This window comes from Mauremys mutica, chromosome 4 (assembly GCF_020497125.1).
Source record: "Mauremys mutica isolate MM-2020 ecotype Southern chromosome 4, ASM2049712v1, whole genome shotgun sequence".
NCBI lineage: Eukaryota > Metazoa > Chordata > Testudines > Geoemydidae > Mauremys > Mauremys mutica.
In genome coordinates this window covers 87,673,127-87,693,911 of record NC_059075.1, presented here as the reverse complement: position 1 = coordinate 87,693,911, position 20,785 = coordinate 87,673,127, and the positions used below count along the sequence as shown (strand labels likewise).

Below are 20,785 nucleotides of genomic sequence, written 5' to 3'. Positions count from 1 at the left end.
AAAGAATGACAATATCAAACAGGACAAGAAAGACAGCTAAAGCTAATATGTAGTTCATTACAAATCCTGAATAGGTCAGCATTTCATCTATGCTATAATTAGGAAGTCAGTCTGAAGTTGCTTTTGCTGGAAAAGATGAGCCGAGAGCCACCACCATGTTTTGAAGTATCTAACCAAACCAAAGCCAATGGATATGTCAATTTACAGCAGCTGAGGATCTGGGCCAATGTGTTCAAAACTGAACAATGTCCAGACTAACATCCCTTCAACATTTTAATTCTTGGGGCACCACTTCACTTTGTGTATTTGACTTGAGTGGCTCCATGGGCAGGGGCGGCTCTAAGATTTGCACTGCCCCAAGCAGGGCTGCACGCCGCGGGGGGCGCTCTGGCAGTCGCTGGTCCCGCGGCTCTGGTGGACCTCCTGCAGACGTGCCTGCGGAGGGTCCGCTGGTCCCGCGGCTCTGGTGGGCCTCCCGCAGGCATGCCTGCGGACGCTCCACCGGAGCCACGGGACCAGCGGACCCTCCGCAGGCATGCCTGCGGGAGGTCCACTGGAGCCGCCTGCCGCCCTCCCGCGGGACGCTGCCCCAAGCGCGCGCTTGGCGCGCTGGGGTCTGGAGCCGGCCCTGTCTATGGGTCACCATAAAGAGCTCCAGGGACCAATGACTGTGGTCCCAAACGGTGAGCTAGACCAGACACATTGTATAAGATATTTGCTTTAACAGGGGAACTGGCATTAGCCACTAGTTTTATAGGGGAAAAAAAATCACAGTGCTCATTTACAATTTGAACAACTGGACAGTCAACAATACATATATGCACCCAATAAACATATTAGCCTGGAAATAGAATTACTGGTGGACAAAACCAAAATGAAATGCTGTAATAACTATTGCATTTGTGCCACCTCATTGATTTCACTGGGGATACATGGGTGTAACAGAGCTGAATTTAGCTCTTGGAATGTGAACAGCCAGATTGCATATATTTATTCAGATATTTTCACTTTTAGATTTTGGATTGGCAATCAATTCAGCTCTGACTAGAGCTGGCTAGAAAATGGGATTTTTTTTAATGGGAGTTTTGAGGGAAACTTCCCAGGAGGAAATAAAGTTTTTGGGGTGGGTGGGAGGAATTAGAATAGTTAAAGTGTGAATAAATCTCTCTCACTTATTGTTTTAATAGATTCCAAGGCCAGAAGGGACCACTGCAATCATCTAATCTGACCTCCTGTACATAACAGGCCATAGAACTTTCCAAAAATTCTACAGCATACCGTTCAGGTGAAGGGGAAAAAAAGACATCCAATTTTGATTTAGAAATGATCAGGGAAGGAGAATCAACCTTAGTTTCAATGGTTAATTATTCTCACTGTTAAAATCTTATTTTCAGACTGGATTTATCTAGCTTCAACTCCACCATTGAAAGTTTTCCCCAACAATAACGAAGAGGCTGGTGATTCAAACAAAATCTTTTTGAAAGTAAGTACTTTCAAAATTGTTTTGAAATATTCTTTAAAAATTAAGATTTTTGTGAGAAATTACTTTTGTAGAAAACCTTATTTTTCAACAAAATTCTTTGACATAATTTTGATGAATATATTCTTCTATGATTTAACTCATTGGGTTATAGTTTAATTGAAACCAAAACAAAACACGGTTTGATTTGGGCCAATTCAATTTGAAATCATTGTCTTTCCAAAAAATTTATTACAATAATTTAAAAAAATAATCCTTTCCAAAAACCCGGCAACATTTTGTAACATCAAAGCACAAAAAATTAGATTTGGCCCTAAAGCAAATTCCTCTAAATTTGAGGTAAAAGAACAAAGTACAGAACCAGATACATTCCTTGTATCCATGCTCTAAAAAGTGCACATATAATGCACTTTAAGAGTAGCATGCAGTAAGCATTTCATTAGTTCCTTTTTCATAATTGCTAATTATAGTAATCTCAATCTAAATTTTTTAGTTCTCATCTGGTTCATACAATGATGCCACAATCCACTACCACTATCTTTTGTAGTAATGGATTGTTACACCAAGTGAATAAATCAGTCAAAATGATACGAGGTGCAGGACAAGATCAGGAGTACACGCAAAGGCTGTTCAATGAATGGACCAAATATATCTAGCTCCAACTTGAATGATGCTCATGTTCAAAGTACACCCAAATGTAACAGCATGAAAGAATGTGCCCAGTAGATGGCAGCATTACAAAATCCTGGTAATTTACGTGTGCAAATTTTCCACACCAAAGACTAAGAGTACGTCTTCACTACTGGCCGGATCGGCGGGTAGCAATCGATTTCAGACTCCAGAACTCCACCAATGCGAACGGCGGTAGTGGAGTCGACATGGGGAGCCGCGGACATCGATCCCACGCCGTGAGGACGGTAAGTAATTCGATCTAAGGTACTTCGATTTCAGCTACGCTATTCACGTAGCTGAAGTTGCGTATCTTAGATCGATCCCTCCCCAGTGTAGACCAGCCCTAAGATACCATACAATGCCCACCAAATCTGGACTTTTCAACAAACTCTACACTCAGATCACAATATGATAAAGAACTCATCAGTCTCTGAGCCCCCTTTCAAGTTAATCTGAGCAAGTTCATATTGATTTAAAAAAAAGCCACACCTATTTGGCACAACTAAGCGAAACTCTGATTCTGCACCAATCTCACCTTGGGGTTCGGAAGTTCATTTGAAACAACCAAACTCAGGGGTGGTCATTGCACACAGGTCAAACCAAAGGAAACATTCACATAATAATAATAATAATAATAATAATAGGAGATATACCAATCTCCTAGAAGTGGAAGGGACCTTGAAAGGTCATCTAGTCCAGCCCCCAGCCTTTACTAGCAGGACCAAGTACTGATTTTTGCCCCAGATCCCTAAGTGGCCCCCTCAAGGATTGAACTCACAACCCTGGGTTTAGCAGGCCAATGCTCAAACCACTGAGCTATTCTAACAAAAAGACAAGGGTTCAGTTTTGGCAAACTAGAGTAAAGAATGAACCCGTAGCCTTTGTGATCTGGCTCCCACCAGTTGAGCACCTTCTACCTGGTGCTGATCACCTCTTGACTAAATGACATTGCCTTAATTGACACTGCACTGGACTTGGCCAGTCAGGAGAGACAGACAATCAAGTGATGCTACACCCCTGCCCCCTATGACTGTGGCAGAGACTCTCAAAATATGAAGCACCTCCTGTGATGCCAGTTACCTGAGCGCAAATGTTCTTTCAGTGCCCTGGCGGAGTGCAGTGATTGGGCAATCACATGTATGCAGATGTTGTGGGAAGCAGTTATGAGGACCCAAGGAGAATAATGCTGGAGTTGCAGAAATAAAAATGCTGACTTTATTCATCTGCTATAGAAACTTCTACAAGCACAAACATTCTAGGAAAGACAGAAGATAACTTGGATTACTACTGAATACAGACTTTCTTTTAGAACTTAAGAGTTGGATACTTTGAGAAGGATTTGGCATACAAGAAGGGGACAGAAGTGGGGTACAAAAGTGGCTTTAAGCCACATTTATGGTTTCCAAGCCTTGTAATAAATTAGAAAACAACTCTTCTAATTTATGCCTACCTAATCATGACTCCTCAGAGCTCTTGTGGCAACTGGGGATCAGAGGCACCTTTTGCTTCACCTCTTTTCCTCTGGTCACCTTCCCCCCCACACATATAAACACGCACATTGGGAGAGCAAGAAGGGGAATTAATGCCACTGCCACAGCCCTACACTACAAGAGGATTCTCCCATGCAGGAGAAACCCTCAGCTTGGTTTATGGAAATGCAAATCTGTGGCTGAAAATTTGTTCCTGAGTTCTTTATTTTGTAATAAAATGAGTAAAGAACAAAGAACATTTATTAGACTTGGTTGCAATATACAACAGGAGTTAATTGTGTGAATTGCGACGACTACTATAAAGTGTAAAAAAAAATACAGTGCAATAAGATGTTAGTTAAATGTGCATACTTTATATACAGGCAAAATACATTGGGGCTCAGAGTCATAGCTTAATAGGAAATGTGCTCTGATGTACACTATTAGTGGAAGATTCCCCTTACTTATGAAAGGACAGTAGTTTTCTCTTCCTTCCCATAATCAGTTTATGTTTGGTGTGCACTGACATGGATTATCTCAAACACAAATTCAGCCAAGCCAGGTATTTTTAACTTGAAAAGAAACTGTTACTTTCCCCCTACTCCCATTGTTGAAATTTTGCAGGCTCCTGAAGAAAGAAATATTTATTGCTTATCTAAACAAAGAGACTTCCTGAATACATTGGAGTCTCTAAAAAAGCCCTTTAGCTTACATTACAGGCTAGTTAGGATTTTACTACAAACTGGTCTGCAGAGAACTCTGTTTTATATTCTCAATAGTATATTGCTTGGAAGTGCTGATGCTTTTAAATTTCTTCACATGTAATATTACTTAAGATAATAGATCCCATATAATAATATTTTAGTAGATAATTCTCTCTCCAACACATTAGGTCAAACTCTCCATCGGAATTATACCACCAGAAAGTTTGGCCTAATGAAATCAGGAATACAAACCAATTTTTAAATAAGGATCAGTGAACAGGATTAGATGAATATGAACCAACCACATGAAAATCTGAGCATCTGCTTGAATTAGGGTGACCAGTGTCCAATTTTCAACCGGAACATCCAGTTGAAAAGGGACCCTGGCAGCTCTGGTCAGCACCACTGAGTGGGCTGTTAAGAGTCCTGTCGGTGGTGCTGCCTAGCTAAGGCAGGCTAGTACCTATCAGTTCTGACACTGCGCTATGCTCCAGAAGTGGCCAACAGGTCTGGCTCCTAGGCCGGGAAGCCATGGGGCTCTGCACGCTGCCCCCACCCTGAGCACCGGCTCTGCACTCCCATGGGCTGGGAACCGGCCAATGGGATCTCGGGGGCAGTGTCTGTAGGTGAGAGCAGCATGCAGAGCTGCCTGCATGCCTCTGCCTAGGAGTTGGACCTGCGTCTGGGGTGCAGCACGGTCCGCCGTGCCAGGACAGGCAGGAAGCCTGCCTTAGCATCCCCACTGTGTTGCTGACTGGGAGCCACTGGAGGGAAGCCCATGCCCAAACCCTGAGCCCCCTCAAACCCAGAGCCCCCTCCTGCACCCCAAACCCCTCATCCCCAGCCCCATCCTAGAGCCCGTACCCCAACCCACTGCCCCAGCCCTGAGCCCCCTCCCATACCATGAACCCCTCATCCCCGGCCCCACCCCAGAGCCAGCACTCCCAGCCCTGAACTGACACCCCCTCCTACACCCCAACCCTCTGCCTCAACCTGCAGCACTCTCCTGCACTCCGAATCCCTCGGCCCCCTCCCCTAGCCTGAAGTGCCCTCCTGCACCCCAAACCCCTCATCCCCAGTCCCATCCTGGAGCCCTCACCCCCTCCCCATCTCATCCCCCTGTCCTAGGTCAGTGAAAGTGAGTGAAGGTGGGGGACAGCAAGCCACCAAGGGAGGGGGAATGCAGTGAGCCGGGGGTGGAGCTAAGGTGGTCAGTGTTGTGTGATTATAAAGTTGGCAACCCTAGCTTGAATGATAACTCAGATTGAAGCAAAAGTTTTCCAAATCTCAGAGGTTAACTGTTCTGTCTGCCTTAAGTACTTATCTGGACACATTCAAGATGGTAAGGCATACAGGTATTGTAGTAATGTTTTTGATCCTCATACCAAATCTGAGGAAAGGAAAAGCTTTGGTCCCCATTTTACAGATGAGAAATTGAGAGAGAGAGGGTAGATGACTTGTCCATACTCACACAGGAAGTCTATGGCAGAGCAGGGAATTGAACCCTTCATTCTTTAGTACCAGAATAGCATGACAACTTCTCCATCTTTTTGGAGCCACCTGCACCTATAGGAACAGCTCTAAGAATACTACTTGGCACAGAGTGGCATTAGCAGACTGGAGAATCAGACCCTATATGCACTGTTCATAGTTTGTCATTTGACTCTTAAAAAAATTAAAATACATGTAATTATCAACCTGAAAACTGCCAATAGGTGATCAGTGCATATTTCCTGGGAGCTTCACATGCCTGTATCACATTGGTTCTAATTCAGTGTACAACATCCAACTCAACACTTTACTCTTGGTTCAGCAGGAAAGGGGACATGTGCTCATGAGAGTTACCATCCATATTTCACTTTCAGCTACTTGACTTAGGGAATTAAGCTGAGAACACTACACATATGTTAATAATACACCTGTACAATGAACATTCATCCCCAAATTGCCAGTTATATTTTTAACTGTACCAGTTTGCTACTGAAGTGTGGGATAAATTTTACTGTAAATTGCAGACAGTCATTTACTGTGCAGCAGCAAAACCAGCATAATGGCTTTATTTCAAGATAACGTACTGTATGTGGAATAACTTCAAAACCAGTAGTAGATAAACTAAATTCAAACAGCATTGGAAAGTCTCTCCCCCCACTTGGCAACACTATACAAAGTGTAAGTGTAATTTCAGAAGAGATTAAGAATTGATCCTAGAAGATTTTTCTGCCAGTAGAGATATTTACCTTTGGAATGTGGAGCTGCATTATTTTCTTCTACATGTCAAAGAGGCCCAGTGAAATATTGGGTGATGACATCAGTTCTGTATGTCAAACACAGAGCTGTTTGTTTTGTTGGAAGGGGAAGGTGGCAGAAGAATAGGAGTAACTATATGAGGAAATAATGTAACACTAGAATAAGAGGATGCTAAAAGTCATTATATGTATTGAAAGAGAAGGCAGGTGAGAACTGGAGGGGATTGAAGGTTCTTTTAGTTCTATTTTTGCATCTCTTCAAAGGCTCCAAAAAAGCAGAAACCTGACATTAGAACTGGATGACATTTATTCAATGAACAACTAACTAAACCCTTTCACAAAAACAATTCTGTATCGTTCAAAAGTTGAGTGGGGTGGTGGGTTTTTTTGGTCAAAATGAATTTTTTGTAGGGTTCCCCTTGCTTTCTGTTCATTTCCCCCATACACACACAAGAAAAAAAGAGCTGGAAGGGGAGAATTGGGTGAAAAAAGGAGAGAAATAATTTCCATTTTCTTTTTCAATTTCAAACTTTTTAAAAAATAATTGTTTCAGTGAAAAATATGAGGGGGGAGGTTGAAAATGTTTGTGAAAATTTTCAACTATTTTCCCGACCAGTGCTACCTGAAATGCATATTTTGATCAGTCTGGGTACTCATTACTACTAATCTTAAATCACATCACACTAGTCACATATCTTTGAAGAAACTTTAGACAAGATAAAGAATAGTAGTAGAAGCCTCTCAGTTCATATCTAGTTGTTGCGGTTTTCAGTGTTTTTAGAAATACCATGAATATATTTATTCCAATACTTCCAACTGCTTCCCACAGAGGTTGTTGTGGTTTTGTTTGTTTTGAGATTCACATGAACATACTCCTCTTTAATGGCATTTCTAACCAAGATGAACTATCCTGTTGTAAACCTCTCCTAGAATATTAACTCCACTGCATATTTCTTTTGTTTCTTCCCTATATAACCAATATAAAAAGGATGGCAGGAGTAAGAAGATTCATAAATTATCATCACTTTCAAACAGTTTGCTAAGACTCAGAACTGCCCACATATATCAGACAATGAGCTGCCAGTTCAAATGGTTAAAATTGTCAAATTCAAATTCAGTGATGGGAACAAACCAAAAGGGATTTCTGATTGTGTCTCCACATTGCCAATAATAAAAAGTGTGGTAATAGCCAGCAGTTGCATTATAAGTAGCATGAGCATGTCTTCCTCCAGTGACAGACTCTATAAACTAGTGTTCAGCAACTTCTTTAGTTAATTTTTCAGCTCAAGTGACAGACCTATTCTTTTGGTGTTGAAGGTTGTGTCCTGTTGACAACACGTGGTAGCTTTGTTACAAACTTTGAACTTAGCAAATGTAGGAGAGAGAACAGTTTTATCCTCACTAATTCACACTGGTGAGGGAATGAAACATGAGCCCAAGCGATAACTCTTTGAATGTTACCAACCTTTGGGGTATTTTAAAGGTGTTGAATATGTGAGACCTGCTGCAAGGGAAACAAAAGAAAAAATAAGATATTGGGAGCAAAGAATGGCATAACATAAGCCTCCTGATTATAAATATACAACAGAGATGGCCCCCAGGATGCTCTCTTATCTGACTTGCAGTTTACGAGTAACTGTGTTTCTGGTCAGGAAGAGAATATAAACCCAGTCTTAGCCACTTCAGCTACCTTCAATTGGTAGAGAAATAATCAGGTTAGTTCATTACATGAAAAAAATGTAGCTTTCTAGTTTAATTCCAGTAAATGTAGCTGTAAAGTTCTTCTGCAGAAGGTCACAAAACACTATCAGCTATTCTACGCAGCTAGATCTTAGAAGGAGGATCCTGCCAAGAAACATCACATGTAATGAGTAACCAGTCTGCCCTGCATCAGTGTCTTGGGATACTATAAGTAAACATAGGGGATATCAAGATGTTATAAAGGGAAATCTTGAAGTAGTACTAAAGTAGCTGAGGAGGAGACTCAGACTGGCTAAATGTAGTGATGCAATGCTGCCACAAACAGGTTTTTCCTATTCCAGTTGCCAGAATAGTAGCAGCAACATATTCCCCATTCAGGCAGCCTCAGACAGCATGAAAGAAGATACCTAAGGGAACAGATTTTTTTTTAAAAATAAAGTACAAAAAACACACTCCATAACATTTAGGTTGTTAGAAGTTCAGATCCAGATTTTTGTAGTTTGTTTCCATTGCTAGTACATAGAGGAGTATTTATTTAAAAAATATTGTTCCCCTTCACAGTCAAAGTGGACATCATATGGAAGACAAAAACAAATGCTTGCCTGGCAAAATTTCTCCATTACAAAGGATATCTTTTCAAACCATCAAGTTATGTTCTATCTTGGGCACTTCTCAGTGTTCATCACACTCCTGTTCCTAGAAGATTAAGATGAATCTCACAAACCTACACAACCAGCTCCAAAAGGATCTGAAAAAGATCATGCTGTTTTTTCAAAAATTACTTAGATCCTATTCAACTTTCTTTTAAATTCTGGTCAGGTATTCATTTTTTAAACTATTAATGTAATCCACCAAGGACTACCCCACAAGAATAGGAAGCTGTATAATAAAAACACATTGAACATCTTTGAGTGACTTTCTTTGCAACAAGTGTGTTTGATCCTCTTGCAGAAGTGACCAAGCTTTTTAAAGCAAAAATTGCACACAATCTATTCACATATACACACTTATGACCAGTTTCTTCAGAATGAGTGTGCACATTCGGTGTTGGTACTCTAATATACAGTAAGAAACCTGGGGTGAAATCTTAGTCCTATTGAAGCCAACAGCAAAACTCCTGTTGACTTCAGGTTGTCACCCTGGAGCCTAATTGTCAAACTGAGTCCCACCCCCTCCCCCTGCCACTCAGTGAATTGCATCCATGATTGTGTCAGGAAAAAGACTGCATGAAGTGCAGGTGCAAAATTTTGTCTGTAAGAAACAAATATTTTATGGGAAGTTTTTGAAGGAATTGTAGCAGTCTTTTTGCCAAATAAATTTAGTTATCAGAAATAAACAAAAGAAAAAGGAAGATTTTACATACCCACTTTGACAATTGTATTGGTAATTCTTTTGTATTCATTATTTTAGGAGATTAGCCCTGACCCTATGATGAGCTGTGCATAAGCACAGAGAACCAACACTTACTGATAACTCACCTGAAGAGCAGCTACATACCACCACACAGAATGATCACAAGGCAGGATCAAGGCCTGAGTATGTGTGAGTGACTGTGATCAGTGTGAGAAGAATGCTGTGCCTATGCACAGCACCAATGACTTGTGTGGTACTGATGTAGTTAATACACCATCATTCTAATTTCCAGTTGAGCAACCCACTGACCTAGCCTTCAGCTTTTATAACCAAACCATGCAGTTTGCTTTTCCATTGCTCTTTACTTTGTATAGTCAACTAAGTCAGTACAGAGATAGTATTAGAACACCACCATAGTGATCGGATAGCATTTTACACCCACTTTGCTCTGGTGTAAATTATTGTACAAAATAAAGGGCAATGGACCTGTAACTCTCTAAAAAAAAATGTAGGCTTCACACGTATCTTTCACATATTTATGGTTAAGTGGAGATTGTTTAAACAATCTGTAACCAAGTTTGAAAGTTTTACTTAATACAAGACCTTTAACTGTCAGGTTAACTGTAAGGTTTAGCTAAGTCTGTAAAATTCTGTCCTTGAATAGTAAAGCTGAACAGATATCTAATCATAACTGGCATGTTAATGATGCTCTTTCAATGCAGTGCATGACTTTACAGTCAGTTCAATCTGATTGATTTCTGCAGGCCTGGGGTCTGGTTGTTCTATTGTTGATTTACTTAAAAAAAAGAAAAAAGAAATTAAAGATTGGATTTCATTTTTTTTAAACTGTCAATCTACCAGAATCACCCATCGTGGAGTTGCTGCCTCGAACTCTTCTCTCTCACACACACACACACACACACACACATCTAAAATTAATTCAGCTTTCATGTAGAGAACCAGACTTTAAGAAAAAGCTTGTTGAAGTTTAAATCCTGGAGAGGCTTAAAGTGACCTTTAGGGCCTACAACAGGATCCATGTAACCTTCCACTACAACTATGGGTTAGACTTTACAACCCTTATTCATACAGAGCAGTGCCTTAATCTGCATGCAACACCAGTGAATACTTACAGAATAAGGTACTACTCAGTATGAATATGGGTTGCAGACTGACTCCATATAACAACTAAATCTAATGCATCTCCAAACATTTATGGCTACGGTATTTTATATCAGTATTAAGACTAGCTATGAGTGGCCTTCCAAAAAGATTTGTGCTATTCTTTCCCAGAGATAAAGAGCAAGCACAAGCTTACAATCAAAATTATCTTCCTTTTACTTAAAGAGTCAACATAAACAACATATCCATGAGTGTCTCCTATATATCAGGCCGCACTGAACTGTGCCTCTCAAAATGGCTTCCTGCAGCTGCACACAGCAGACTCCTATAGACAAAAAAGTTACATTACACAAATTCAAGGACATGATCCAAAGTCTACTAAAGTCAATGGTAGACTCTGTTGAATTCAGTGGGCTTTGGATAAGATTGAGTCATAATAATAGATAAAAGTTACATGCAATCCCTTTAGGGGTATGAATTCAATTTTGTTAATAAATATCAAAAGCTTAGATGTTTAAAAGAAATATCAAACTGTTAGAACCACTTGAGTCTGAAAAAAAAATCAGGCTGGTAAGGCTTTTTCAATTAAAAAAGATTTTGTCAAGACCAAAATGAACTTATACTAGGATCTGGAATTACAAAGGAATGCAAAATGAGAATAAAAAAAGCTATCTGAACACCTCAGAGCATGAAAAAAGGTTCATATAGAATTTCATTTTTAAATCTAGCTGGGTAAAATGGAGATCATATTTCCCACCCAAATTGTTCATTAATCCCTGCATTTCACAGAGGTGCTTCATATTTTTGCAAACACATTTGAATCAGGAAATCCACTGGAAACAATCTACATCACTGAGGATAATTTGACTTTCCTTGCATGTTTGCATATAAAAACAATATCTACCTGCTAGTGGTGGTCAGATTTACCAAGACAATTATGAGTCACTTAATTTTAGCTTTGCAACTAACAATACCAACATTTGGATGTGGTGACAATAAGGGATAATAAAACAGGATTTTGGTATGAATAAAGACTGCATGGAACAGGCCCCCAGTTAAGATTCCTGCTCCTTTAATTTTCCCATTATATCTTACTTATATGCCCATATTTAAGTATTAATTTAATTCTAATAATTACTGCTGCAATGCAAAATTGATCAACTAAGTCAAGATAAGAGATTTTAAATTGTCATTTATAATTTCAGCAAGGAAGAGTCTTGGGGGAAAACTTGTTTAAGATGCATTTGATGCCCAGGATCTCTAGCACAGGTCTGCATTTATTATCATTAGAATTTGCTAAATTTAGAAAGGAGAGAGAGAATTAATGCTATCTAATAAAAATAAATAAACCAACAAAAACAAAACTTACTTGAGGCTGTTATTTGCATTAAGTGACATTCCACTGAACACTGACAGTGAATTGCCATTTGCATCCAATTTTCATATCCTGTTGTATTACTCATTGTGAGCCCAATCATGTGGAGTGCTGAGTAACGCCAGGAGACTCCCTCAGTGCCTGGCAGGACCAGGCCCTATTTGACACTGCCTTCTTAGATACCAGCACCCTTATCACCAGGGTCCTTTTAGGGTGGGGGAAATTTGTCTGTGATTACATTAAATGAAAGATCAAATATTGGTTGGAAAGACTGCAAATCCCTTTGAACCTTTGCCACTCTGAGAATCTATCAGCTGTCTATTCTTTATTCACCAGCATGTGCAGTTTTTAATCAATAGAAGTGTATATCCTTTTCCTGTCAATTGTCTAATATTATGAGAGCTGATGATGAAAGGGCGATTTCCTAATGTGTGGCATGGAAACAACTAGGCATTCTGTTGTGTTATAAGAGACTTAATACTTTAAGGAGAAAAGCAGATGCTAAAGAACAAAACCATCATTGTTAATGCCAATCTTTTTTGTAAAGGCTCGCTAAGAGAAAGGTGGGATATTCTTTCACCTGTACAAGCAACACATTTATACTTATTTTCTCCTGCACTGCAATAGCAAAGCCCATTTAGATTAATATTTAATAAGAGGAAAACCCTGCCCTGCTGCCTTCTGCAGCTGCAGAGAGCTCTGGCCCAGTGGGACCATTAGATTCTTAAGGCAGTGTCCTACAAAAAATAATTTTGTAGGATGTCTGGAAGAAGCCAGCATGCTGCATTTAAATGTACAGTGGCTTCATCTTTGTAGCACTGAAACTTGTATGGTATATCTGATGTATCATATACACATGTTAATAGGGATGAAAACCCCACAATATCTTGAACATGTGTTACTTGCCATTACAGACTTCAAGCATTCATTATACATGCACACTATTATTACAACATGAATTTGCACACAATAAAAGGGACAAATGGCATGCGATAGAAACAGCAATGTCAGCATGTAGAGAGTTCCAATTCTGCTCTGAATGGAGTCACCACATATACTGGATATAGTCCCAACTTGGCCTTTTCCTAGGGTTTGGCTTTACTGAGAACTCAAATCACTACATAGAACAGACTTCAGCCTAAGTATTGCCATGAGGCCTGACTGTTCTCAGGGTTCCTTGCTCTTCTCCCTCTCTGCTTCCAATTACCTCTCTCACTAAAATAGTCCCTTCTTCAATACTTAGACCATAGTCAATTCATTTCTGTGAAGCTGTCTGAACATCCCCCCAAAATAACTCAAGCATGACTCAGCAAAAAAAAAACAACCAAACAACCAACAAAAAAAACCAGTCTCTGATCCATGAGAGGACCTTCCCACTGATCCCATGACTCCTTACTTTGCTTAAGAGCCTGTGTCATGGGACCGTGTCAAAGGGTTTCTCAAAGTCCAAGTACACCATATACAACTGGATCATACTTGTCCAAACATTTGCTTATGCCTTCAAAGAATTCTAATAGGTTGGTGAGGCATAAGTTTCCCTTTGCAAAAGCTGTGCTGACCCTTTCCCAACATACTGTGTTCATTTGTGTGTGTGATGGTTGAATCTATAGTAAAGAACCGAACTATTTTGCCTGGTACTGAAGTTTGGTTTACCAGCCTGTAATTGCCAGGAACCCCCAGAGCCTTAATAAAAAATCCCAGCATCACATTAGCTATCCTCCAATCATTCAGTACAAAGGCGGATTTAAATGATAGGTTACATAACACAGTTAGTAGTTCTGCAATTTCATATTTGAGTTCCTTTACAACTCTTGGGTGAATACCATCTGGTCCTGGTGACTCTGATACATGTATCAGTTCCTTCCAAAAAACTCCTCTATTGCCCCCTCAATCTGGTACAGTTCCTCAGATTTGTTACCTAAAAACAAATGGTTCATGTGTGGGAATTTCCCTCACATCCTCTGCAGTGAAGATCAATATAGAATTTGTTTAGCTTCTCTCCACATCACATCTCTACCAGTTGGCACATACACTCATGCTGTACAGTATAGCAGATCCAACAGGAACACTTCTTGTGGTGATTGTTTGTAGACTGACAGAATTAGTTACAATACTAGGTTAGCTGGCCTATGCATGGATCTGAGTATATTCCCCTACCATCTTCCTCTCCACCCCACCTCCCACAACCCTCAGGCTTTAAGTTTGTCTACTGGTACATCTCACCTCTATGAAACAGTCACTAAACTCTAATACAATAATTTACAGGATTTTTCCCCACAACTCTATTGCATATATTTTTTCATGAAGGCTTGACATCTTTAGATGCATGTTATTAAATGCATAAACAAGGTATAAAATGTGATGAACCCTGGCTCTGCAGTAGTGGCATTGATTAATATAGTCTTAAAAAGTTTTTTTGTCAGTAATTTCCTTAAGTGTTCTGCTATATTTGTTGTGAATTTTAAAGTGACATTTACAGTCAGCTACATATCTATAGTCATCTGCAATTGCACTTAATTGTGCACTATGCATCTGGAACATCAACGTTTTATTTTAGAATGTACAGTTTTAAGTTTGTTTTTATAAATGTTCTAAGTGGAATGATCATTTGAGTAGGTTTAAGGTATAGTACTGCCACTAAATGATCTCACAGAGCTTTCACTGTCACCTAACAGAGCCCAGTTAGATATTATTGGGATTTTCTTTATGTGCCTTCCCCCCAACATACATTTTGAAAGCTACTTTTTATTCTTCAATTAAAAACAAATAATTGTCATCACCCACCACCAACCACCTACACTCACATTGCAACATATTTGTGGTAAACATAGCTATGAAGAGAATGTCCAATATCACTGTACTCATGGCTTATTTTGGTGTTAGAAATTCTAGCCCACGAAAGCTTATGCCCACATAAATTTGTCAGCTGTTGTAAAGTTCCATTAACTTGAATGGCTATAAACAGATTTATACAAGCTGAAAATCTGCCCCTTGGAGATACCACTTCTTATCAGGAAATCCAGAGATTAAAAGCAATTAAGCAAACATATTTGGGAGGGTGTGTGCCCAACTAGACAGAGTGATAAGACTCAGGAGACAAGCTCTACTTCCAGCTCTACTTCTGGCATGCTGGGTGACCTTGGACAAGTCATTTCTTGTGTCTGTTTTCTATCTGTGAAATGGTGACAATACCACCACCTGTATAAAGTGTTTTGAGATCTTCGGATGAAAAGCAGTAATGTCATAGCTAGGTATTAGTATTACATATTTAACTGTCAGTCACCAAAGAGAGTCAAGCACTACAATACATTTTGGGTAGATATACTTTGCAAATGTTCCAATATGTACAATTTACATATACATAAAAAAAGGGAGAGGCAGCTCTACAAGCAGGAATGGATTCTTCCAAGTTGTAATTGTGGCTCAGACTGCCTACCTTGGGCAACTTAATTTTCAGACGTTCTGAGTGCACCCAATTCCATCTGAAGTCAGTGAGACCTGTCAGCACTCAGCACCTTAATCTCTCTGTATCTTTGTTTCCACATATAAATAAAAACAAGACTTGTCTAATCATGGGCTTGTTAGGAGCATTTGTTAATGTTTGCCCAGTGTTGAAGACATACAGAGCTATACAAGTGCTATATATCATGGCAGCTACTGTGTAGTTTGTCAGCTGTACTCCACTTATGTTAAGTTTTAAAATATTAGATTAGCATACAAAAAAATTCACTCCTAAGGGTCCCATTTAATCCCTGCACAACACATGCTTTAGGCAATAGTTTTCCTAAACCCTGGAAAACAAAATAGGTTACACAAGAATCATGACCAACACTATATTTAATTCTTCCTGGTATTTTATTAGCAGCAAAAAAACTTATGGTTCACCATTACAGGGGCGGCCAAACCATGGCTCGTGAGCCACATGCAGCTCTTTTACAGTTAAAGTGTGGCTCACAGAGCCATTCCAGACTCTCGCCCATCCTCCGCCTACCAGATTGGGGGAAGCTCAGGGCTTCTTCCTGGTGGCAGGGTGGTGGGCCTAGGGACTTCTGCCAGAGGTAACTGGTGATGGCTGGGGGTCGGGGGTGTACAATTTAAAGGTTTGACCCCCCCCTCCCCCCAATAGCTTGAGTTTGCCTCCCCAGGCACATCCCCTCTTTACCCTCAGTGGCCACTCCCTGCAGCTCCCAAGTGTTAGCTCCACATGGAGAGGCAGTGGCTAGCTGCAGGGAAGGGACGCTATAGTGGGAGAAGCAGCAGCAAAAGCAGCAGCTCTCCCTGCAGCTCCCAGCTGTTTGCTGCTCCTCTCCCCACAGCTGCAGCTCCCAGCTTGTAGGCTCCAACAGCTGCCATGCAGGGAGGGGGCCTGGTGCCACCATGTGACCAAGCAGGGCCAGAAACCCTGGCAAAAATCAGGGGAAGAGGGAGCATGTGACTCTGCTGGTATATCGGTGGTTCAGTCCCACCAGGCCCCCCTGCTGGGGCTCAGGGCTTCAGCAAGAGCAGGGCTGAAGCCCCAAGGCCTGGCAGGTGCCTCCCCACTCTTGAGCTTCTGAAGATTGTTGTATGTGGCTTGGAGGGTCAGTCAGTTTGGCCACCCCTGCACCATAACTTTGCATGGTGCTTTACAGAGATTAAAGAAAGGACACAGTCTCTGCCTTGAAGAATTTACAAACTACAGAACATGAAGATAGAAATGGAAGGTGGGTAGGGAATAGAGGAAATTTAACTCAGCTAAGAATATGGTCCAAAATAGATTATACAGTAGAGATGGGCAAAAACTGGATTTTCTATTTTGTTGGAAATTGTAATTAAAAAAAAATAATTCCAAAATAAAAGGTTCCCCCCCGATCCCCAAGATTTCTGATGCAACAAAATTCTAACAAATTTAATTAAAATGGTCAAGACATGTTTGGTCCTGTCTCAGCACAGGGAGATGGACTAGATGACTTCCAAGGTCTCTTCCAATCATACATTTTGATAATATGGTTCCAATTTTGACCTTGAATTTTTCATACATTTTTATATCAAAACAATGAATTTACTTTAAAGAATGTCATTTTAAAGTGAAAAAAATCAAATTGTTCCATTAAAAATGTAAAAATAGGACATTATATATTTGTCCCCAAAACAATATTTCATCCAAATTGACGTGTTTAGAAATGTATCAATTTAGGTGAAAATTTAGATGTAAAATTAACTCCATAACATGAGTTTGAGTGACAGGAAGAATTGTAGAAATATCCATATCACAGGGAAGGTTTGTGGCAGAGGAAAGAGAATGTAAGAAAATAAGAGGAACTATACTGGGCCAGAGCAAAGGTCCATCTAGCCCAGTATCCTGTCTTCTGACAGTGGCCAATGCCAGGTGCTTCACAGGGAATGAACAGAGCAGGTAATCATCAAGTGATCCATCCCCTGTCGCCCATTCCCAGATTCTGGCAAACAGAGGCTAGGGACACCATCCCTGCCCATCTGGCTAATAGTCATTGATGGACCTCTCCTCCATGAATGTATCTAGTTCTTTTTTTAACCCTGTTATAATCTTGGCCTTCACAACATCCTCTAGCAAAGAGTTCCACAGGTTGACTGTGCGTTGTGTGAAGAAATACTTTGTGTTTGTTTTAAACCTGCTGCCTATTAATGTCATTTGGTGACCTCTAGTTCTTGTGTTATGAGAAGGAGTAAACATTTCCTTATTTACTTTCTCCACACCAGTCATGATTTTATAGACCTCTATCATATCACCCCTTAGTCCTCTCTTTTCCAAGCTGAAAAGTCACAGTCTTATTAATCTCTCCTCATATGAAAGCTATTCCATACTCCCAGTGATGAGCTGCCAAAATCTTAGGAACCGGTTCCCTACTGGGTCTTCGGCGGCACGGTTCCGGCGGCTGAAGGACCCACCACCGAAGACCCGGTAGGGAACCGCCCAGTGAGTACACCCCCCACCCACGTCCTGCCCCCCCTCAGAAACCACAACCCATAACCCCCCCTGCCCTGCTCCTTGTCCACTGACCACTCCTTCCCAAGACCCCCAACCCTAACTCCCCCCCAGGACCCCACCCCCTGCCAAACTTGCCCCGCTCCCTGTCCCCTGACTGCCCCGACTCCATCCACCACCATCCCAACAGACCCCAGGAACTCCCACACGGCGCCTACCCAACCCCCCCTTCCCCATCCCGTCTGCCCCCCCAGAACCTCTGCCCGATCCAACCCCTCCTCCCCTGCCCCAGTCCCGGCCCTGGCCCCTTACCCCTGCCGACACTGGGACCGGCGCCGGAGCCGCAGCCGCGGGGCCCGACTCCCCAGGCCCGGCCGGCACCGGGACCGGCGCCGGAGCCGCGGGGCCCAACTCTCCGGGCCCGGCCGGCACCGGGACCGGCGCCGGAGCCGCAGCCGCGGGGCCCGACTCCCCGGGCCGGGCCGGCACCGGGACCGGCACCGGAGCCGCAGCCGCGGGGCCCAACTCCCCGGGCCGGGCTGGCACCGGGACCGGCGCCGGAGCCGCAGCCGCGGGGCCCGACTCCCCGGGCCGGGCCGGCACCGGGACCAGCGCCGGAGCCGCAGGGCCCAACTCCCCAGGCCGGCACCGGGACCAGAGCCGCAGCCGCGGGGCCCGACTCCCCGGGCCGGGCTGACACCGGGACCGGAGCCGCAGCCGCAGCCGCGGGGCCCGACTTCCCGGGCCGGCACCGGGACCGGAGCCGGAGCCAAGGTGCCCGAGCTGGGCCGGGTCCGAGCCGCGCAGGCGGGACCAGCCCGAGCCAGGGGTGCTTGGCTAGGACCGGGCTGGGGCACTCGGCCAGGGCCAGGAGGAGCCGTCCCGCCCCCTCCCCCACACGCCCGGCTTACCTGCCTGCTCCTTTTTTCAGGCTTCCTGCAAACATTTGATTTGCGGGAAGCAGGGGAAGGGGAGGAGAAGGAGGGCGGAGCGTTCAGGGGAGAGGGGGAGGTGAGCTGGGGCCGGGGCCGGGCAGACAGCTGCCCGAGCCTTTGTTAAATTTAAAAGCTTTTTAGAATCGGTTGTCCTGGAACAACCGGTTCTAAAAAGGCTTCTAAATTTAACAACCGGTTCGCGCGACCGCTGCGAACCGGCTGAAGCTCACCACTGCATACTCCTAATAATTTTTGTGCCCTTTTCTGAACCAATTTATCCTTTTTGAGATGGGGTGACCACATCTGCACACAGTATTCAAGATAGTGCATACCACAGATTTATAAAATTTGCAATATCCCTTTGTAACTCTTCGCAGTCTTCTTTGGACTTCACTATCTTGAGTAGTTTTGTATCATTTGCAAATTTTGCCACCTCACTGTTTACCCCTTTTTCCAAATCATTTATGAATATATTAAAATAGGACTGGTCCCAGTACAGACCCCAGGAAAACAATACTGTTTACCTCTCTCCATTGTGAGAGCTGACCATTTATTTCTACCCTTTGTTTCCTATTTTTTATCCTGTTACTGATCTGTGAGATGATCTTCCCTCTTATCCCATGACAGCTTACTTTGTTTAAGAGCCTTTGGAAAGGGACTTTGTCAAAGGCTTTCTGAAAATCTAAGTACACTATAGCTACTGGATCACTCTTGTCCACTTGCTTGTTGACTCCCACAAAGAATTCTACTAGATTGGTGAGGGCACAATTTCCCTTTACAAAAACCATGTGGACTCTTCCCCAAATCATGTTAATCTAGGTGTCTGACAATTGTTCTTTACTATAGTTTCAACCAGTTTTCCCAGTACTGAAGTTAGGCTTACCAGCCTGTCATTGCCAGGATCACCTGTGGAGCCCTTTTTAAAAATTGGTATCACACTAGTTATCCTAGAGTCATCTGGTACAGAAGCTGATTTAAACAATAGGTTACATACCACAGTTAGCAGTTCTGTAATTTCACATACGAGTTCCTTCAGAACCAAAGAGATGCTCAGTTTTTATCATTTAATTTGAGGGCGTGGTAGGATATTCTTGAGACAGCCAACTGGGGCGTTTCTTATCCTTCCTCAGAAGCAGGAAGTATGGATCACTGTCAGAGGCAGGATATTGGACTAGGTGGACCACTGTTCTGACTCAGCATGGCAATTCCTATAACCCTAGACAAAGAGAGATACAAGCTTATTCAGGAAGAGAGATAAGGGCCAAAAAGGCAGAATAGAGAGTTGTCAGCACCAAAATGATGAGAAACCAAAGGAGTAGATGAGGTTCCCCCAAGAAGATAATACAGATGGAGATTAAGGTCAAATCCCTGGAGAACACAAGCAGAGGGGAAACAAGGTTTCCTCAAAGGTATTGCAGCAGAAGTGGTCAACAAGGTGAGGTTTGTTATGAGAGGCTACAGCAAGCTATAGTTTGGAGTACTGGAGAGCAGGAAAAGCTGCTCCACCCTGTTAAAAAAATAGATCTCTGGCTTCAACATTCAGGTTGTTTATGAAAAGAGCAAGTGAACACATGCATCCTCTCACCACTTCCTTCCTGTGGTGAATCAACAGGTCAACAGTCTGAAGTCCCAGTGAAATACGTACACTAGCGTGAACTTTGTGTTCTTTCAGATATGAAGGGGAAAAAAAAACCAACCAAAATACATTTGTTACTTCATCTAGATAAATTAGTCAGAAGGACAAGGACAAGTCACTCCCAAGAAAAATGAGATGTCAGAATTTA

The 20,785-nt window shown here is 42.2% G+C and overlaps 1 protein-coding gene across 1 annotated transcript in view; it reads right to left on the bottom strand.

The window, feature by feature from the left end:
• The window catches only part of ANO3 (anoctamin 3), a 370,397-nt gene extending 350,302 nt beyond the window's left edge, over window positions 1–20,095 (bottom strand). The window contains exon 1 of the mRNA XM_045016234.1: window positions 19,996–20,095. The gene's annotated coding sequence lies outside the window, so the exon portion shown is untranslated. The remainder of the gene's footprint in view (window positions 1–19,995) is intronic.
• Between the last annotated feature and the right edge of the window lie 690 nt (window positions 20,096–20,785).